This window comes from Halichoeres trimaculatus, unplaced genomic scaffold (genome assembly GCF_033239565.1).
Source record: "Halichoeres trimaculatus isolate MK-OKI-2021-1 unplaced genomic scaffold, fHalTri1.1 fHalTri1_scaffold_12, whole genome shotgun sequence".
In the NCBI taxonomy this organism is placed as follows: domain Eukaryota; kingdom Metazoa; phylum Chordata; class Actinopteri; order Labriformes; family Labridae; genus Halichoeres; species Halichoeres trimaculatus.
In genome coordinates, this window is record NW_027437190.1 from 15,906,116 (window position 1) to 15,928,971 (window position 22,856).

Sequence of the window (22,856 nt, forward strand, 5' to 3'; positions counted from 1 at the left end):
AAATCCTTTATCACTGTTGTTGTCATGTATGCTTAGTGCAGAAATGTTTCTAGCCCAGCCCCCTCCCACCAGCCCACATGATGTTTGCCGTAGTAATCATCTTATTTACAGGTTATGCTTCCATAAAAACTGCTTTTGATGATCTCACACACATGAATTCATCATAAAGAAGCATGACGTTTATGATGGAATCAAGACTCACTCCCTGACTAACCAGTCTGTGGCACTGCTCCACCCGCTGTCTCCGTGTCTGCCTGATGGAGCCTGGTGCATTCTGCCGACCTCCATCGTGCCCCAATGATAGCGCGTTTCTGTCTGCTTCATCCTAAGAACTAAATCTGGTGCAACAACAGGAAGCTTCTGAGCTGTATCGCTTTGCATTTAGCAATCAGGCCGGAATCTGTGCACAAAGAGACGAGCTAAGACTGTTAGCCTTTATCTTTACCAAATCTGACTCAAACCAAGACGCGCCTCTCATGTACCGCAGTTGTACAGCTTTCTAAAAGGGCATAATTCTTCCAAGCAGCAACCTTCAGAGAGTTTTATTCAGCAGGATTTTATGTTTTGAAATGAAATGAGAGAGGGGAAGGAAAGAAAAATGACTGCTTGTATAATAAAGCCTTGCTGCAAATCCAGCAGTGATTAATATCTGACAGAGAATAATATTTGATACACTGCGGTATGTGCGTCACGCCTATGAGAAGTGATAATTTCTGCTGGCGCAACATATGAAACTCTGCTGTCTCTCTGCGAGCAAAGAAGAGAATCTACAGTAAGTCACAAAAGGAAATGGGGAGATTTGTTTGAGAATGGAATTGTGTTCAACAACCATGGCTGTCTGCGTCTTGGCCTGTGTCAACCTTATTGCTTTGGTCCTGTTTCCCAGCCCCTCTCCCTGCTCCAATATGATAAGATTTACTGGCATGTCCAAATGGGTAATCTTGTTTATTCACTGTAGCTGTTTGGATCCCAACATCACTGAGAGAATTAAAGCCTCTGAATCTCAGCAGGAGGTCAAGCAGAAAAAAAGGAAATGTAGTTTTCTATCTCTATTCTGCTTCTGTGTTGGTGTTCATTAGTGCTGTAACAGCTGATATTATTTTCACTGCAGCTCACTCTTATATTCCCTCCTCTGTTGTTGATCTCACTCAATATAGATCCCTCCTTTTCTGAGCTCTATTCCTTTGTGACTGGATGTTTGTTTGAGTAAAACAGGCAGAGATGGACTCCTCCAGGAGAACTGTATGCAGCATGTTCCTGCTGTTAGTCAAGGAGGGGCGCTGTAGGTTCTACTGCCGTGTTTCTGATACAAACCTGTACTTCTCAGATCCATACTATTGATTCAATATCTAACCAGCAAATTTCTAGATTACCACTAAATTATTGAATTAATCAGAGGGAAAAGCCCCTGTGGTATTTGGGCCAGAGGAGCGACAGAGCTGACAGCCTGCAGGTCACACAGCCTGCAGGTCCCTGCAAGCACAGGAAGGCGGATGCAGTCTGTCACATGGCCAAGCTTTCTCCCTCTGCAAGAGATCTTCAGTTATAAGAGGCTTGTACTGCTTTTGCATCCTCCTATCAATCCTTCACCTCCACTCAGATAAGCCGAGGCCTTTACCACTCATGCTTATGTGGGAATCTGGAAATACAGAGTTTATCTAAAGCTTTTTTTTTCCTTTTTTATATCCAAATCCTCTCTGCAGATCTTTCTTTAACTGACATTTGACATACTTTATGAAGATCTATGTCACTTTACAGACTCTGTCCTTCTCTCAACCCAAGACAGCACAGGGTAAAGGTTGACCCACATTATCTTAGCTTGCCGCTGGTCAGAGGGATGTGAAATAGGTTGAGCTTAATCTGTGATACAATTTCAGCATACTTCAGTGAGAGCTGCATGAAAACAATCCCAGCTGAGCAGATATAATCTTTGGATTCAGATAGCAGCAGTATGTAGTGGGCCACGACACCGGCACAACACAGCTTGGACATGGCAATGTGCATAGCACACCGCAAACAAGAGTGTGCCTCTGTCCTCCTCGTGGGGCTGACAATCTTTCCATCAGTGAACCGGTTGACTCGCCAAATCAATTCAGCAGTGAGGAAGAAACGAACCGCATTGGACAAGACATCTTAGGTGACAGAGAGCCTTTATTTGCTCTCTTTCTCACTTTCACTTCCTAATAGATAAGACATCAAGATACCCACAGGGAATTGTTTGTGGTGGTGTGTGTCTGTGTATGTGTGGCTGAATGGGGTGGAGACAGAGGTGGTGGGAGGAGGGATGCAGGTTGTATGAGATTGCATCAGCCGTAGTGCTGAATGTGGATTCCTGGATTTCACTCACGTATAGTGGGGCCATTGAAAGGAAACAGGTGGCAGAGTACGGCGGGGGTGAGGGAGGGGGGCTATTGTAATTAATGCTGCAGATGCTGCTTTCTGCAGCGCATCTGGGCAGTGCTCTCATTTCAAGAAATCTTCTCAGAATTCTCTGCAAATCCCTGCAGGCCTTCAGAATCCTTTTAAATCCCCCTGCAACTTCCTCTATTTCCCCTTGTTTCTTGACCATCACCTCTTCCTCACCCCTGGAGCATTTTCTGCACTGCATCTGATATGGCATTTTATCCTCTTTTCTCCTGTTTTCTCATTTACTTTCCTTTTATTTCCTTCCTCCACAATTCCTTCATTTCTTCAAACCTGGTAACCTCTACTTCCTCTCCTTTCCAACTTTTCACCCCCCACCAAAGCCCACACACCTTTGCATAGTTCTAGCAGACCTATCACACATGTTGGTGCGGTCACAGTGGTAGGAAGCCAATCCTCCCCTGATTACACTGTGTTTAGGATTAGAGGGAATATGCTCTAACATATTCAGTCTGGTATTATTCTGATATCCCCTGATGATGCTTCACAGGAGCACCACTGCCAGGCCAGGCTGGTTCCTTGCTGCACACATGCTTTGCACAGCACAAGGTGAAATATGGCATCAAAACAGACCAAATAGGAAAACTGGGAGTTCAACTCTCGGGCAAAGACACGGAGGGAACACATCAAGTTTGTGTGGATTAAAGTGAAAGTGAGGAAAGCTTTTAAATAAAACATAGGCCAATTTTAAGTGTCGGAGAAAAAACTGAAATGATATACTATATGCGATATCATCTGCTCTATTCCACTCCCCTGTCATTTTGTGAAATTGCGACATACGATTCTTTCAGGAGAAAAAAAAAGCGGACATATTTTTGATTTGCATTTGTTCCCACATCAAGGGCACATTAAAATAAGGGCAAAGAATTCAACAATCTTCTGAATTCTCACCCCTCTTATCTCTCCCTCAGCTCGGCGAGCGCTGTGCCAACGAAGCGCTGGGGTAAAAAAAAAAAGAAAGAAAAAAAAAAGGCATCTTTGCATAAAATAGCAAGCGAGCAAAATCTAAAACAGTTGGTGAGGAACTCTAAATAATCACGGTGCTTTTGGAGACGAATGCATTAGCATAACTTAGTCCCAGCAAAGTAATCACTCGTCTCAGGGTGAGAAGATCCCCTCCAGGCTCATCTCACTCCTGCTGCTCACATCCCCCTGAGTTCAGCCTCGGCAGAATGACTGACCCCCTGAGACTGAAGGGGAGATAGGACACGTGGCAGGGAGGAACAAGTTCAAGACCCCTGTTGGTTTGAAGCAAAGTGCCTTGGGCGAGTGATAAGATCATACACGAAGATGGATACATCTGCTAAAAAGCCGTGTTGGGTCTGTTTTTATGCTCATATCACTGCGGGAGTGACCGCATGTCCTGATGAGACAAGGAGTGTGCCACAAAAGATATGACCAAGTCAGCATGTGTTCAGTTTAAGGAGTCTGAGATCACAAGTGAAGAGAATTGCATCTTGATAAACTATCATGATATCCAAAATCCAAGCGCCAAAGAAAAGAAAGACCATCAAAAAGAATTAACACCCCCAGTTAAAGGTCCCATTTTATGCAAAAATCACTTTGTTAAGTCTTTTAGTGAAATTTGTGGGTCTTTGGCTTTCCTCCCAGCCCACAAAATGTGATATTCAATGACAAAACCTGTACTTAGTCGTGCTTGTGAATGTAAAATCCTGACCTAAAACGAGCTGTTTGGATTTTGGGGATTTGCCGACGTCAGGGATTCCCTTTTTTGACCAATCAGGAGCAAGTCTGACCCCTCCTGCCCACTCCCCTCCCTGGGAGGAGAATGCCAAAGTTGAAATACCATCACTGCTCTTTTTTTGGCTGTAAACAGTCACATAGTTCCATGCACAAGCTTCCTATCTTGGAAGAAGACAAGATGAAGTGTCTAGAGTTCATTTATGAGGGAAACGTGCCAGTTACACTCAGTAAAACTGTGCATGTGTGTGCTAGTCACTTCACGGCCGACTGCTTTTCTAACTTTGGACAGTACAACAGAGGGCTAGCAAATAGACTGGTCCTGAATCCAGGCACATTACCAACCATCTGCCAACAAACCTCGGACCCTGGAAATGTGAGTATTTAAAATGCTGTGTGCTATGGAGCAGATGTAAGAGCTTTTCCTCATTGTCCCCCTGTCTCTGTGTTAGCTTCAGGAATGCTAACTGCAGCTGCGGTTAGCCTGTTGTTTTAGCCTGGAATGTTACGATAAATAAGCTTCACTGTTTTCTAAACATTGTGCACTTGAAGCTCGTGGTACCGCTCTCAGTGACGTGGAAGAGCGGGGCGGTATCAGCGGTGGCTCAGTTACATATGAAGGCCACGCCCACTAAATCAGAGTGTTCTGAACAGAGGGGCTGTGAGAGCCTGGAAACAATGCTGCTGTGCTTGATTTATTGGCTTTTTGGACCAAAACATGTTAATACCATTTCATGAAGACATCAATGATCCATATTAAACTGCAGAAAAGGAGCATAATATGGGACCTTTAAGAGTGGGTAGTGTGTGAATTCCCTGATTCTGGCAGGAGAAACAAATTTTATCCCACAAATGTAATATGAGCTTAGTTATGCTATGTCCACTGCTTACATGCCTTCAAAAGATGAGGATAAAGTAAGAATTTGGTAAATAATAATAAAGTTTTCAAAAACCCGGTAGACCTTCTGGTGTACTTGAACCATGGGGGCAGTTATTTTGATTTCAAAAGATGAACTAAACACTCATTTTCATAGATCAAAGATCAAGACAAGTCATGAGAGAAACAACAAGTTTCTAAGAAACAATATGTTTGAATGATTTATGACCAAAACCAAAAGATGACTTTCACACCCTTTTGTGCTTATGCTTGACCTGCATTATTCTTCTTAAGTGTGCAGCATAAACTCAAAAATAGATTAAAGATGGTCTTAAAAGCTGGAAAATCTCTGTCCATCTTCAATCACTAACAACCGACAAGTGATTGAACAAATAAACTGGGTGCAAAATAAAGAATATCACACGACACTGTAGGTCTCTGCTGCCCAGAGGTGCAGACAGCAACTGCAACAGCTCAGTCAGACGTGGCACAGTATGTAACATTACCTCAACATGACAGCCAAGAGCTTTAGACATACAGCAAAGTGGTACTGAAAGGACAAACATGTACAGACGGACAGCGGGTGTATTTGACTCACGTTTCGTTTCTGTACATCTCAACTTGGTCCTGGAGATTTCATTGTTAAATGCGGTGGAGCAGCCTTCTATCTACGAGCTGAAGCTAGCTGGAAAACATTACAGACACACAGAAGATAATCATTAGTCAACAATGATAAACAAACAGGCTGAAGTTGTAAGTTAAGTTTATGCATGTTGTGATTTTTTTTCAGCTTTTTGACCTGGTGACTTGGCCATTTTGCAGACAATTAACAGTAGCAACATATATTTAGTATGGCATGTATGTTTTATTGACTGCTGACTTTCCCCTGTCAACTGCTGCAGTGAGACTGTAATAGCTGCAGCTATTGTGCTGTATATACAGTGCTGTTATTTATTTTTTTTTTTTTCATGCCTAAATCAACCCCTTTGCCATTTGTGAAAACTTCAGACTGCGCACACAATTTGGCAAAAGACACCATGGACTACAATGGTTTGTAAAGCTAAGTGAGGGGTTGACCATGTAAAACCTCATTTTTACTCCAATAACAAGTTGTTGGATGTTTAACTCAGGTTCATGACAAAGCAGTGAGTGGATGGAAGTCAAGCAAGTGGGCAGCACACAAGTCACTTGATGCTTATGTATTATCCGTGGACATTTACTGACAGTAAAATATAAAGACATACACTTGTGCCAATAAACAAGACACCCTGCCAAGACAAGCGCAAACCCCGAGTACGAGGCTTGAGTCATAACAAACGAGCCAGGAGGAAACTATGTCCATACAAAGATCTGAATAAAATATATCATGATAATAATGTTGTTATATTTAAGGATTACTAATTAATTTATGGTTATAATTCATAGCTTTTAACATACCATAGTTTTAAGTAGAATATTGAACCCTTTTCTGTTCATCAGAATCGTAATATAAATGCCCATTTATTATTTATATTTGTCCACAGTCTTGGCCCAAAACCAACTTTTCATTGACTACATGAATTAAAAACTGGATTGAGAATATTGGTAGTTCTGCTTATTTGTGGTCAAACCTGGTTAGCTTGCAGCCACAGACATGCTGATGTTTCAGCATAAAGTGTGACCATGTTAACTGGTGACTACCAGCCACCTGGAGGCCAGCATTTGGCACGGTCACTCTTAACTCCAAGACACAGCTTGCTCTGTATCACTTGTGATTAGGAATGGGTACCAAATTAGATACTTTTATAGGTACCGACTGAATTCTGTCAAAAGTAATGGGTACCAATTCAAGTAAAATCAGAAGATGCCATGTTTAGGTACCTAAATGCATCCTTGCGACTGTGAAGGAGAGACAGAGTAGACGATTTTCAATGCTGGACATGAACACAGCATTTTATTATTTATTCAAGAATCAATATGTTAAATTGAAAAGATTTTAGAATTTATTATTTAAAAAGTTGTTATTCTTTACAATATCAACATACAAAAGTACCAAAAATTGGTACTTTTGAGTACCGATACTGACTGCCAGGTACTGGGAATTGATACTGTATCATTTCAAATGTGAAAGGTACCCAACTCGTGAATGTCTAAGAACTCGTGAATGTCTTGGAACTCGAGAAAGTTGTCTCTACGATACAGTCTTACTTCTGCCAACCGACCAGTAAATTTTATGCTGCAAATTGTTTGAATTCAGTGTTGGAAGAACGCTAACACATCTGAATGAATAGAGCTTAATGGCACTTTCGCCCCCAAAGTGCATGTGCATGTTAGTGACATCAAAGGTTGTAAAAGAACAACTGGCAGGAAGAAAAGCTAAGTATTCATAAAAAATGAAACAACTTACATCCTTCTTGTTATTATTATTATAAAGTCTTATTTTCTGCAGTGAAGTGGAACTTGATGTTTTGATAGGCTTGTTGTCTGTCCAGGCCTTACCCATGCTCAGTGGTTCAGTCTGGCTAATGGTGGCATGAGAAAGCTACAAAGAATCAAAATTATGCTGCTAATGCTAATTTTGAGGTGTTTACAATTCATAATAACTTAACTAAGTAAATCTTAGAGTAGCTTCTTGAATAAATGATTTGATCTCATGGCTCACTTTGTATTGTAAACATTTTGTAACCCTTTGCTCGATATTGAAATCAACAGCTTGCAGATACATTGATCAATACTTTTTTTTCTGTTTGCAGGTTTTACTAAACCAAAGAGTCATCTTTACATAATCAGTGTTAATGTAAGCTTTTAGTTGCCTTTGACTAGCTGTTTTCATATCCTGGTCACCATGGCCGCATAAGCCCATTCATTTAGGCTGACTTCATGCTAACTGCTGAGGTATTGTTCCAATGTGTTGGCAGACCATACATGAGCCAAACAGTCTGAAAAGTGCTGAAAAATATTCCTTTTAATATTCCACTCAGCTATTTGAGAGGAAAAAAGCCTTGATATTGGAGGATTCATAGCTTATTTCCAGTCCTCTTTCATATTGCTGGGGTTAGAAATCACTTAAGGCATGAAAATGAAGGTTTTTACAGGACACTTCTAACTTAACACAGCTGGCAATCCAAATTTTATTATTTTCAATGTGACTGTTGGCACTTTGCTGCAAGCCACAGTGTTTGCAGATACAGTGACACAGTTGCAAATGATAACCCACAGGCCTTGATATTGAAAGTTTTGTCCTACTGCTTGGAGATGAGCAGTTGGCAGAAAGTAGTTTTCATACTGCTCACAATGAGACCTCTGCATTATCATTGCTGTCTCATTTTTATTTTTTAAGAAACATTGCGTGTTGAGCTTTTCCTCCTTTTAAGCTTCAAATGCCACAGACCAAATGCCGCTGTGAGAATTTTACTGGGGTATCCTACAGGAAACATGGAAGAAAATCGCTCAGAGAAGGAGAAAAGTTTTGTTGTCATGCTGGGAGAAATGTCTCCTTTTCCTCTGTGTTCATGTGGGTAATGGTAACAAAGAGTATCCCCATTGAAGTTCCCTTTATTTAGATTCAGAAGAATCAGACGGAGGGTAAAAGTGAACATTTCCACTGGAGCTGGAGTCATAGGGAATACAAAGCTCATTCACAACTGACAGAGGGCCCTGTGTATTTCAGAGTCAGAGAGAAAAGTGTGAATTAGCATATTCATACCGAAGTTCCCTAAAGTGGCACATATGGATGTAAAAATGCTGCCAACTCTATCAGCAGGGTGGTGAATGTTGCATGACTTGCATTGTGTGCATCTCCTTTTTTCTGCCTCTTGTTGGGGTTGAATGCTAACTGGCCTATATGGGAAAAAAAAATACAAAATATTGACTGTAATAGTCACAGTACATTGTACTCATGCTAATCTTATCAGCCCACATCACACTGGTTATTTATTGCCAACCTCTTTTGCCTCCCTGTATTCCAAGATGACTTTTTCTTTCCTTTAATCAGAGGCACTGTTTGAACACCTTTTGTTAACACCTGAGTTACCGACTTGCATTTGGTTAGTAAGCCTACTCAGAAATGCACACAGACAAAACAAGAAGTGTTAAAAATGTGATCTAAAAGATCAATGTTTCCCTGGGTCAAATTTTCCAATCCTAAAATATGAAACAAAATCAGTGGAGCTGGGCTCATGAGAATCCTTGGCCAAATTTTCAGGTCTGACTGCAGAACTTGTTGGTGTGGTTGGTGGGGTTCCTCTTAGTAAGATAGCCACAGTTTGTATATGTGTTTGTGTGTTTGTGCTAACGTCTGTTTGCTGGTTGTGTGCATGTGTTTGGCAGTGACTTTGATTAGGATGGAAATATGTGTTGGCTAGCTAACTTGCTGGCAAGATCTAAATGAGAACAAATGAAAAAGGAGCTCAGGAATAGAAGTTTGGGATGAATGGACACTGAAGAAGATAAAAGGTTTTTAGAAAGGCAGTGACAGCCAGTCCTGCATGTGTGTGTCAGCCCTCTGATGTTACAGGTGCTATCGTTTAATCCGTTCACTTTCTGCTAGCGCCAGTTGCTAACACGTCCTCCCCTCTCTTCTCCATCTACATACTGGTGTGTGTCTGTGTGTTTCTCTCCTCTATCATCTCTGTTTCCTCCAGCCTGAGTAAATGTCAGAGCAAGCTGCTGCTCTTCCCAGACCACGCCGTGGGAGACAGACCAACCTCATCGCCGTGGCAACCCTCTGTTCTGGCTCAAAGAAAAGAGGCAAGGGTGGAGAAGAAAGGAACTTTTATGCCCCTGAACCCCCACTAGTTTCCTCATCCCCCTCGTCCTTGTGCATTGTAGCCCAGCCCCGAACCATGTGGCCAAGCTCCCAGGCTTTACTGTGACTGGAGAGGAGGAAGAGAGGAGGCTGCAATTACTGAAGAGGTAACGAGGGATTACTAATAGTGGATTGGAAAGTAAGACGTTTGAGAAATATTGGCAGGGAATTTAAAAGGACATTGCTCTTTTAAAGATACTTTTATAAATAAATTGAGAAAAACATTCTCCTCCATTCCAAAATCAAGAAAGCCTGCCAAAGACATTTCTTATAAGGGGAAAGAAAACTTCACTAGAATTACCAGCAAGGCAGCGCAAGGAAATGGCAATATTAGATTTCCCAGAACACTTCCTTGGCTCGGAGCCATTGTATTTGATTTCAATTTATACCAGCAGGAGGCTGCCTGATACCTTTCTTCTCTGGTAATGGCTTTCTTTTCAGGCTTACTTGTCACCTCTAACAAGAAGTGCACCTGAAGGGGTTTCAGTGGTCATAAGGCGAAGTCGTGGGAGCCCAGCCTAGGACTGTCACTCATATCCACAGTTGAGACATTTTTTTTTTCTTTCTGTGACAGCACAATCGCTTGTGGGACTAAGTTAAGCTGCAGATATGGCAGCATTTAGCCATTACTCGCTCTGAGAGGGAGGTGGGAGACTGTTGGAAAGACAAAGACAGAGAGAAGGATAGGAGTGTGGCAGTCATGGTAAGAAGTGAGGAACCATCTGTTTGCAGGTGAGGGGCCATATTTGCCACTGGCTCAATCCCAATATTGTGTCAACATCACTCTACTCAGTCTTCTCTCCAGATTTTGTCAAATTAAGTCAACCTTTTTTTTTTTTTTTTACAAAGCACAATCCATATACAAGGAATTACAATTATAAAAATACAAATCAAAGACAGCAGACACATATGTGAGTTTGCAGCTAATATTCACTATATTTTCTGCCTCTAGGATATGAACAAATCAACATACACACAAAACATCGCTTTTTTTGTCTTTGTAGCATCCTGTCTGCTTTACTACTGTGGAATCATATCTTCTGGTGTTGTTTCATACACTGTTTCTGTCTTTTTTATTCTCATGTTTGAAGACAGAAAAGATTACATATGACACAAACTCACCTCTGTCTCGTTTAATGCAGTTCCGTTTTCCCCAAGCGGATGTCACAACAGGATTTTATGTGACGTAAAAAAAACATTGTTGTCCTTCACCTTTGCTATAGTTGCAGCTTAGCTCAATCCCATGTTGTTAAAATACTCACTCTCAAGTCTTGTAATGTAGCTACAGTGTGGAGAGGTTTGGTATTTAAGTCTTAACATGTCCTTACACATATGTTACGATTACATGCCCCCTCACTGGAACTGATCTGTGTGCATGTTCAAAGAGGGGGAGAGGCTTTTGGTGAGAGTAGCAGCAGGTGTGTCTGAAGACCGAATTTCCATGTGAGATACCATGCTCTGGAGGATCTTTATCATTCAGAAATGTTTTTGAAGATGTGTGTGCATGCGTGCAGTATTGCGACCATGTGTGCTCTGTATGTCTGCATGGACTACGTGAATGCATAATAGTGTTTTCTGCTCAGCTGCCTGTGCCGGTGTGCGCCTGTGTTCAAGTTGCACATGACCCTGACTCTGCTGGGAGGTCCGTGTCTTTCATGTCCCCTGCTCTGTTCCCCCTCAAATCTGGGTCAAGGGATAAAAGAATAACCCCTATCTACTGTGACACATCAGTATGTGTGAAAAATGACTTCCTGGAGGTTTGAGTGGTAACAAGGTGGCATTGTGGAGGACACAACTTTTAAAATTCACCCTATGTAGCAGCCGACACACTGTCCTAAATCTCGATCCTGTCACCTCTCTCTACTTATGCAGTTCCTCACTGCACCAGGTACTCATCCAGTCTTTCCTCATCTCCTTTCTCCTGTCTCTCTCACTTTGTTTCAGCACATCTCACAGTTGACCTTGCATAGACAAACGAGAATGCTGGATTTGCAAGTCGGCAGCAAGTCGATTAGGAATGTGATGTGGCTCGGTGTCTCCTGGCATCTCTGTGTCTGCCTCTCCTCTCTCTCACACACAGCTGTTCTTCTCTTTCTGTCGTAGACTTCCCTCCTCTCCCTCACTAAGCCTCTCCAACAATGCTGCTGCTCTGAACCAGCTTTAACCCTCAGAGGAGGCAGAAGCCATGCTGGGGCATTTGTGCATGTCAGTGTATGTGCAGGCAAGCATGATTATATGAGTGTGTGTGTGTGTGTGTGTGTGTGTGTGTGTGTGTGTGTGTGTGTGTGTGGCGGTTAGGAAAGATAGACTTTGCCAAAGAGCAGAGTAAGTATCCTCCGTCCCCTGCTAACTGAGTGGTGGCTGTCATAGCAGTCTTTTCTCTCTCTTTTGGAAAAAAAAAGGCAGAGGGGAATTGGGGAATTGTTCCTGCACTGGGACCCTCGTCCCCGCCTCTCGCAGCTTCAGCCCTTTAGGCTTAGGCTTGAAGCAGGGCAGAGTGTGTGCAGGATGTTAAGACCCACTGTCTGTCGTAGATAAAGGCTGCAGACCTCCTACCAGCAGTGGGACACAACCATATGGGAGGACCACTTGCAGTGCCTTATATCCATTTGACCCCCTGTTGAACACCCTTGTCTCCACACATACAGCTTCTTCAGGAGTCCATGCTGGGCAAAGGAGGATGCTGTTAGATTGATGAAGAGGTCCCCATGGCACACTTTTTGTTTCCAGAAACTTTAACAAAAAATTCAAAACAGACCCTCCTCATCACTCCTAAGAGTGTGTACCTCTTCTCTTCACTCTTTGTCTCCAACCCTCTACAGCTGTAGCAACATATTGTTCCTGATCCATTCCCTGTTGATGAAAGAAGGGGGTGTTACTCATTTGTTATTGTGTGAACAGTCATCAGGGTCTGACAGGGGTCCGTAATGACAGAAAGATGGTTTTTCCTGTCAGCAAGACCTTTATAGTGAGCAGTAAAAGCCAGGGCTGCCGCACACACCCCTCTTGTTTTGGTAGATGTGAAGTTATTGTGAACCTCTTAAGTAACACCTCTCTTTATATTTGAAATCATGGTTTACGGCTTTTACCTCTTTTTGTAAAAACAATGTTTTGCTGCCGACTCTCACTTGCTTTTGTTATATTTTGCCCTAAACTGTGCAGAAATGTAAATTTAATGATGAAGACTCTCTGTAGTGCACTCAAGCTTGATTATTTAAACAGCACCAAGCTATCAGCAGAGAGCTGTATCTACAGAACCCTAAAGAGACTGTTTGCTCTTTCAACAAGAATTTATCTCTTGCCTCTCTACAGTATTGTTAAAAGCCACCCACATTGAATACATAATTATTTTTTTCAAATCACATTTTTCTATTATTAACCTGCAGAGACTTGACATTGTAAGCACTCTCTCACTTTGTATCTCTTCAGAAATAATTGCCTGTTTAAAGAAGCCAGATGTACTTATTTATGTTACCAACTGTGAAAGATAATTTTTCTTTTATGGTTATTTTAATTTTCCGAGTGTTGTAGATCAATGCGAACTTAGTAGACTTTATTGGAAAACTCGTAGCTATCCAATGGAGAATTTGGATTCTTCTATAATTTCTTTAATGTGGTTTCTAGTATGGTCAATAAACTCTCCCATACCTTAAACACTCCTAGAAATTGCTTTACTTTTCTTAATAGCTTATACAAAATATGGCTGCTTCTAGCAAGTGCTATTGTAGAGCAGAAACCACACAATTTTACTGAAAGTGATATTCCGGGATGGAACAAGTTGGGTCCTATCACAAGGTTTAGAGCAGAAATTACCCCTACAGCAGTGTTTGTGTGCAGCAGAAGTCCAGGGCGCACACACCAAACACCCCCTCCCTGCTCCTCTGCAGGTTTCCTCTGCACTCAGACGGGGCCATATTTTACTTGACCAAAAACACAAATAAATGGACTCCCACAGAAAAAAACGGATATCGGTCTGCATTCACGCTTTATTTAGAGAATTTTCAGCGCGTTACTTTCACACAAAAACACTGGTAAATAAGGCTCTAGTTCTCATCGTGTCGTAAAACGGCGCTACCTCCGCTCAGCGCCTCATAGCCAGCTGTGGCTCTGCAGCGGAGGTAGCGCCGTTTTACGACACAATGAGAACTAGAGCTCAGGGAGGAGGAGCAGGGAGGGGGTGTTTGGTGCGTGCGCCCTGGACTTCTGCTGCACAAAAACACTGCTGTAGGGGTAATTTCTGCCCTAAATGTTGCAATAGGACCCAACTTGTTCCATCCCGGAGGATCAATTTAAGCAATGATAACAAATGCTCATATAAGCTAGTTGTTTGGAAGGTCAAGATCTATTTTGTCAACTCTGTCAAGCCATATGACGAAGCTGTTGAACTAATATTTCAAGTCCCTTTTAATTGCACTGGTAGGACAAAAGGCTTTGGCCATCTTTCAGTTGATGTTAGAACCCCTAAACAGGAAGCCTGGCTACGTCATGCTTAACTACTTAAGAATGTTTCCACAGTGTAGTCGGTGTGATGCCCATTGTGGTGCATCTAGGAGTTTTCAATCTATTAACCTGTTTGCCTCCCACCCCCACCCCAACCCTCCAGGTAGTCTGAGCTGTTTGCAGCAACTTGGTGCACCTGGAACAGGTGGACTGAATACTTAAGAAGGCTTTCAGTCAGTCATTCTCTCCCTGCTTCTCTGTTGCTCAGTCCCCCCTGCTGCCGTGCTGCTTGGCTCGTGGCTTCCCTTTCCAAGCACTTGGTTTGGTTTGGTTTGGTTATGTACGTAGTTGTTGGCTTTTATTAATACATCTTCCAACACACATAAAGAATTACACCCATCACTACAACTTTTACACATGGTATTGATTATGTTGACATTCATTCTTCATGCTTTACTGACTTCATTTCCTTTCAGGTGTTAATTTGGCGTCAGTTTGGTAAAAAAAAAAAAAAAAAAAATCTGGTTTGTTAATGAATCTTCTTTTTGTTAACCATTTGTCATGGTCAAGACATCAGTGGTTATCGTTTAGTCATATCTGGACTCGGAGTTTATGTAAGGTAAGACATTACAAATCATATTGGCTAAGCCATACTCTTATTTTTACTGTAACTAAATTCAAGCAGTACAGTGATTTATTTTGTCACTCTCCAGGAGGGTTTGAAAATTAGTGTTATAGTCTTTTTTCCATTAATGTTTTACATTAAACAGAAAATTCTCCATTTACATCACTTCCATAGTTCAACAAGAGTGCATGTGATGAGTTTTACTTTATTTTGATCACTTCCGGGTCTCTGGGGCTTTTGTTGCCTCAGGGTTTCAGCTCTCAGGCTTTGGCTGATTTGTCTACAGAGCTACCTACAGTGTTGGAGGGAAATGGCACTCCTGCTGTGATGTCAGCCCAGCAGCACATTCACTTAACTGGCCCAGAGTGTGCAGAGGTCCATGATAAAGATGGTATACATGCTGATGAAATAGGTATGCTGAGACCTTGAGAGAGGACAGAAGATAGCGGTACAAATCTGCTCCCCAGTTGGTTTCTCCTCTCCGGTGACTCAGGTGCTGATCTCCTTCTATCTTTACCAGCAGAACCACAAGGAGCGAGAACACAGAGCTATCCAGGGAAATTACCCTGTCGACAGACGGCACATTGAGACTTCGTTAGCACAACCACCCAACCTAGTGCTCCTCCAGCCTGATCGAACGGAGCAACTCTCCATGACAGAGTAAACAAAGCAGAATCACAAGCATGATGAGGAAAATAAGAGGGTTTTTTATGTGATTCGATTGCTGCAAATCCCTGAATGCCCATGTGGTTTTTGTGTACCATAAGCCTCATGAGGGCAAGTGAAAACCCACAAGTAGAAATCTGTGTCTCTTTGTGTTAATTATGAATATATACGTGTGTGTGTGTGTGTGTGTGTGTGTGTGTGTGTGTGTGTGTGTGTGTGTGTGTGTGTGTGTGTGTGTGTGTGTGTTTATGAGGGTATTTTAGATGTTAATTTGGCTTTATGCATGCAATGCACCTGTACACAGTCTGCACATATTGATATATACCTTATAATGGATTTTCAACTTGGGTGTTTGTACTAATGCAAATATTTGTGTGTATGTGTGTGCTTTTCTGTGCGTGTGTGTTTCTCTGTTTGTGTGTTTGTGTGTGTGTGTGTGTTTCTGTTTGTGTGCGTGCTTCTCTGTGTGCTTCAGGCATAGGAGAATGTCTGAGTTGAGTAGAAAGAAGAAGCGGAGGAGAGGTATAAGTCAGAGCCTGTGAGTAAACAACCTGCAGTAGCTACAGCTAGTGTCAGTCTTCCTGCCTCGCCTCCACGGCTGCTGTGCCTTCCCCCTTTACTTTCCATCCTCTGCACTTAAACAAACATACACAGCAATTGTGCTGCCAAGTTACAGAAAAAGTCGTTCAGCAAACTTCCGGGCTTCTGCAACTCTGCTCAGCTTTTTGTGCCTAAATTGATAATTGAATTGACTATCGCCATGTAATCAATTAGGGTGCTCATCCCCGGCTCTGATTTAAACAGTTAATTGGCTTGTGCCACAGAGACGCTGAGACGGAGAGCTGACTGGTGCAGGAGGGACTGTTGGATTACTACAGATGGGCTCTCAGACCTGTTTGCATTGTGTCTGACTTTAAGTCCTTGATTGCCTTTCCTGGTTTGGAAATTGCCTGGGTGCGAGCAGCACACGGGTTGTGATAGGACCTTGGTGACAAATTCTGCCTGTTTAAGTGAGCAGGGTGAGGATACATATAGAGTCTGCACAGCAGGTTATCCCTCTGCTTTGATCACAATCTTTCAGACAGATGCATGCAGGTTTCTCTTCCATTAAACACCCTTTGTTACTTTTTACCCAATGTCCGGAAAAATTCTTTGCCACCTGCCGTCAGCAGTGCTTTGTCTGAGCACACAGAGAGCAAAGCATTTCAAGTCCAAACAACCCTGCGGTATTGATCCACCCCACACCTTATTCCATTTTGTCCTCTAAAACATGCCTTTTCACTCGGTTGACTTCTATTCAAAGCTATCCAGTGAGACCTGTGTCAATGGGGAAGCCTGACTTCATTCCATAGCTCTGGAAGCCCCCTGGGGGCTAAGCATAGGCTGCTAGACCATGACAGGCAGGGGGCTAATAGGCCGGATAGGATTGGATAAAAGAAGTGGGGGGGTTGTTGCAAAAAAAGTTTTAGGACCAGGACATAGCCATCTGCTTTTGTGGTGATGAGCATCAAAGCCTGAAGGAGCCCTGTTGGGTCTCTCTTTCAGATGGCCGTCCTACATATGGGCTTCATATTTCACCAGGACAGACAGCCGGCAAGGACCATTGGGCCACAGCCGTGGCTGCTATTCTGTCTCCCTGCATGGTTTCCAGCCTTTGAGAAGAGCAGCAAGATTACTTTTATTTCTCCTGAGAAATTTGGCTAATAAATGACCAGGCTTGACCCAGTGGGGTTGGGCCCACACCCCCACCTCACTCAATGAAGGTATGGAGAAAGAGGGGCTCTGTGGGTATGTTACTGTTGAGAAAAGTGTTGGAGAAATGGGTCAGCGCATGGCTGCAACGACATGCTCCCAGGGTGATTAATTATTGAAGTGACTAATACTACATTTGCCTGGCAGCACCAGGGGCTTCAGTCCACATTGGTGGCACCATAACAATAATCAGCCCTGCTGCATCTTTTATGACTATCTACCCCTCTTCACGTCTCTCCGTCTCCCTGACTTCCCCTTCATTTCATCTCTACTTGTTATTTTACCCTCATGGATTCTCTTCTGTCTCTCCCACTTGACGAACACATGCTAATTGCGCCTTTTCACTCATTCTCCCCATCTCTGTCCTTCCATTCCTCTGCATATTTTAGGCCCCCTTCTCTTGTTTCCTCTTTTTCAGTAGCATAGCCTCTATCTATAAGTGTGCTCTTGTTGAGAAATGTGAAGGCCAGACTATATAATATCAGTGCTGAAGGAAACCAGCCACTTATGTCTAACTCTGCTATTCTTTCGCCTTTGCCTGCCTCAAGGTAGCATATGGCATTCTCTCAGACTGCTGGACTCGTTGGCCTCCCACACAACACAGTGCATCCATCTCTCCCTCACTCACAGCTCCTTTATGGGCTCTCCAACAGTTATTTTCTCCCGTACCCCCTCTCCCCTGATACTGTGCAGAGCCCCATCCCTCCACATTCTATTTCACACAGCCACACTTCAGTGACGTTCACTGCAGAGATGGCTCAGGTCTGGCAGTTGGTGAGAGGAGGGCGGTCGAGACTGGAAGGCACAGTCATTAGTTAAATATTAGCCAGACTGTGCGCTATTCCCTCAACATCCAAGGGAGGGGCGCAGGAGTCATACCCTTCCAAAACAATGGGCCATAAGGAGATGGCTTTGTGCCCCCATGCTCAAAAATATAGTATGTACACTCAAAGCAACCCTCCCTTCAACCCGATACAGATGGTGTTTTCTTTGTTATATCTTGTACATAAGGTACAGTACATCACACCCCTTGAGAGATGGGTAAACCTTACCAATGCTACAAGCAGAAGGTGTAACAACAACAGCAGAGGTAGGGTCATAAAAAAACAATAGACAAGGCCCACAATTACTCAGTTGTACAAAGGAAAACATGCCCGGACTTATTGTTTATGTGTTGTGGCCTTCAGATTTGAGGGCAAAATGTTGGGGCACTCTGCAAAGTTCAGGAGATGGTTACACACAATGAAAACACATATTTACACCCATTTTTGTCTTATAACCATGGGAAAAGGGGAAAGAACGCAATAAAAGTCATTGCCTGCCAAGAAAAAAATCACAGTTACTAGATGATGAAAACATGAAGGTGTTTGTTGCTCGCTTGGGTATTTGTGACATCGAGTTAGGATATATTTACAATGGATCTGATGTTTCTATATGCACCATAAAAAAGGCATCATCCCCAAAATGATAGACATAGAAAAAGTTGTTTAACGAATGGATTTTTTTGTTTATAGCCTGTTGTGCCTCTGGATTTATAGGATTATTTTGGTTTTAATGAGAGCTCTATGGAAGCTATAGTGTTCAGAGTTAGAGGTCTTTCTGAGGGTGAAGCTTTGTCTGTGTGTTTCATTGGACTCTCCAAGGCATGGAGTATGATGTGTGGGAGCCACAAGGCATAAGCATGCGGTGCTCAGGACTCATGCTGTTTGTGTGGTAAAGGGTGTGTGGGATTCATGCTGTGAGACTCAGAGATCATCTCTGCTCTGCCCAGGAAGCCTCTGGTCAGACAACAACTATCTCAGCACACTCCTTCTTTTCCTCCAATCTTCTCTCAATTGTCTAAAGTTTGAATGGGAAGAAAGCATTGAATGAAACTTGTCGGTCTTGAAATGCTAATATAACGTAAAAATAAAAGGTAGAGATTCTTAAAAAGGAGAAGCAGCTGCCATCCTTTGTAGGAAATTTATATCAGCCTTGAATAACAAACCAGAACTCTAACAGGATTTCCATTTCAGCTGCCTTTTTTATTTATGTACTGTAACCTCCATATAATGTCCATCATGTGGTACTCCACTCTTCAGGTAACTAAAAGCAGACGGCGCTGAGATTGGAAACAGTCCTGAGCATAACTCAGCTGTCCAAAGCCAATGCTTTCTTTCTGGCGGCACCTAAGTACTCCCCTCATGTCGTTTTCAATCTTTTTATTTTCTTTGTGACAAGAGGGTGCTGGTGGTTGAGGTTGAGTATTTTAGCTTGTGACAAAACAGGCCACTTACGTTTGGCACCTTTCAGAATCAAAGTGAGCAATGCATGTACTTCCAAAGGCACCAACTGCTACTGAGAGCAACCTGACACTACTGTACCACCCTGCACAATCCACTAAAAGCACCTGTCCAAAAGCAGAAAAACCTTCACAGATTCTAAGACGAAGGTAAACACACAGATAGATTCACAAATAGACAGATGCCCAGAAAGTAGATACACAGATAGACAGACCCATATGTTTACCGCTCTGCTCTTTATGATTCCCTAGCATCCCCAGCAGAGTGCACTGGGCAGGCACAGGTGTGAGCAATTAGTTGGATTCAGTAATGTACTCGGCTGCTCTCAGCTTCTTGCTCTCTTGAGCCCCAGACGAGGTCCATTGGGTAGGCAACAGTGCAATTAGTTCAATTTGGTAGCGTCGATTCATCCAGCAGCCAGCCCCCAATGCATATACTCAGTACAATAAAGCACAGCCCTATGAAATAACCTTAATCCTTACTTTGGTACAAAAGCTCAGTGCTGGATTGAATTAATCCACAGTGTCAGACAAAAATACAATCAGTATGCACACCATGTTTTGTAGATTTATGATTTGGAATTTCCTGTGTTACAGATAAATGTCCCTGTTATATTCAGATACGTTTCCAAACCACCTAAGTTTATGGCTTAGTTCTCAGTTATTGATGACCAAAGTTAAGAATTAACTAAACACAATATCTAACTATACATAATGTTGGAAAACCTCTTTTGTTTCAACAGGACTTGGAATCCTTCAACTAATTGTGTGAACAATTGTTTTTCAGGTCAGGACACACATTTAAAGAAAAGCTTGACACTTTGGGAAAATTACTTGAATAGCTGTCAAGAGTTGGACCAGAAGATCAATACTAATCTCTGTCAGGTCTGAAACACAAGAGAAATTAGCTTAACTTAGAGCAGTGATTGGGAAAGGATAAACAACTAGTCAGTACAAAGGACAAACAACTCTTTGCTCCAATACTGTAAAATCAAGAATATAGGATGCATTGGCAAAGTTTCTGTGCAGTTGTGATGCTTTTTTGAGTTCCATCAGCATCACCATGAGGAGTTTGCTATCCTGGTTGCAATGGTTAGCCAATGGTAGAGCTGATCGTTGGGAGGTAAGGACCCTCTGCCTTGGACCAAATATCTGTTGCTGCTCAGGTCAGAGCCAGGTTTGCTGTTTTTCTCTTCTCTTCTAATGCTAAGTTTAGGACCCGGTCACACTGGCAAACAGTACCATGCTTAAGCACGCTTCAACCCTAAAGCCCAGTTCTGTGAATCATGTGACCGCAAATGTGCCGTGCTTAAGCACATTTTACTTCTCTTCTTTGGCACGCTACAGAGATGTGGGCTTCAGCGTGGTTCACTTTCTGCATGAGCAAAAGTATGCGGACAGCGCGTATAATCCAAGACGTATGATCCCTGGACCACTCCTCTCAACAATCATTTTAAATAATAGCAGGGCTGTTAGACGGCTGTGTCAGACCAAAACAACTTGACATAAGCCAAATTCTCTAAAGTCGTAGCAGTGCTGTCTGTGTCTCATTGTGCTGACTGATGAGATCACGCTTCATGTAAATCAGGGATCCCAAACTCGTGCCATGGAGGGCCAAGAGACTGCAGGTTTTTCTTTCCTACCAAAAAATCCACCAGCTGATTTTACTGATTAGTCCCTGCTCTCTGCTTGAAGGTGAGGAAATCAGTGAAATCAGCCGGTGGAGTTTTTGGGTTGATGTTTTTTGAAGTTTTATGAATCTGTTAGTTATTCTTTGTTCAAAAATTCTTTGAAGTCATTTCTACCAACTTGAAAGTCATTGAGGGATGAACAAGATGTTACAATGCTTTGTTCTTGTGGGTCTGGAATACATTTTAGCAATAAATGAATAAAACTCCATGCAGTTCCTTGTTTTTCACATTAGCATTAAAGTCTGTGGGCTCTGTTATTATACATGTTGAAATATTTGTTTCACCAGAAGTCAGCACTGAAAGTGAAGACTTGAGTGTAAAGCATATGAGTGAGAGAGGCAGTGCTGAAAAATACACACACACATGCCCCTATTCACAGTAATTGAGGTTCAATCCCTTCTCCATATGGCATAGATTTGCCATGCAGACATGCACTCTCAATAGCATTTCCATACACACATGCTCATAACCCTTTAATCAATTAGTCTTTAGGTTGCATGGGAATGTCAGCTGGTAGCACTCAGTTCCCCCTCAGTTTCTCATTTACACACACACACACACACACACACACACACACACACACACACACACACACACACACACACACACACACACACACACACACACACACACACTCACACACACACACACACACAGGAAGATCACAGAAATTTTCAGTCATGCCCCCCACAGCCCTGACAACCTTCGTCTGGATACTGTCTGTGTGCTTTTCTTAAATACACCCTGACGCTGGTACCTAAAAATATTCAAAAAGAATAATGCAGAGATTATGCAAAGTAAACTTAGCATGTGCGGTTGATATTGTTTATTGAGACAGTAGGTAAAAATCTGCACCTTTCTTGCCATGTGTGGTCTGTTAACATAAACCCACACTTGAGGCTAGAACTGTCTGTAAATGGACCCTAACCACCCACCCAGCACATCCTCTTCTCACTACCTTAGAGCTCAGGCATGCAAAGCCCGTAATGTTCTTTACCGTTTGCTCTGTTAATGCAGCCTGCACACTCATTTAAATAACCTTGATTACTTTATTTCACTGTGTGTGTGCATGTGTGTGTGTGTTTCCTGTGTGGGTGAAAAAGAGAGAGTGTAAGAGGCAGGTTACAGAGGTAATACAGTGTTAGCAGCACTTTAATTTTTTTGTCGATTATAACAGGGTGTGCAGCCTGCCTTATTTGTTATTATATCATAAAGTCTGTGTTTATTTTAATAAGGGTTATAATGAATGGCACTGTTCGAGTGCTGAATTGAGGAATGTGCGCAGGCAGAACAGCCCTGATTGCCCATTCAGGTTTCCCACTCTGTTTTCTTAAGGTGTGTGTCTTTTGGGGGGGTTGATGGAGGGGTCTCAGGACTGATTCACATTATAATTAAAAAAGTCCAATCATCCATGTGTGGTTTGTTTCTTTATCTGTTTGGCACTGGAAGGGAACCATTGCGTGTCTGTGCTTGTTATTCTTACTCCACAGTGCTGTGCTTCAACAGCTCACAGCAGCAAAGCAAAAACCCAAACAACAAAACATTAATCAAAAGTTATTCAGTCCAAAAACTGTCTCTTGTCCACTTGCAGTCTTGAAAGAATCCCTTCTCCC

The 22,856-nt window shown here is 42.5% G+C and overlaps 2 protein-coding genes across 2 annotated transcripts in view; one reads left to right on the forward strand and one right to left on the reverse strand.

Moving 5' to 3' along the window:
- kirrel3l (kirre like nephrin family adhesion molecule 3, like) overlaps positions 1–22,856 on the reverse strand; it is a 135,532-nt gene that overhangs the window by 74,779 nt on the left and 37,897 nt on the right. Inside the window, exon 2 of the mRNA XM_074683319.1 lies at positions 5,601–5,687. The gene's annotated coding sequence lies outside the window, so the exon portion shown is untranslated. The remainder of the gene's footprint in view (positions 1–5,600; positions 5,688–22,856) is intronic.
- The window catches only part of nphs1 (NPHS1 adhesion molecule, nephrin), a 115,974-nt gene that overhangs the window by 31,254 nt on the left and 61,864 nt on the right, over positions 1–22,856 (forward strand). The gene's annotated exons all lie outside the window — the stretch shown is intronic.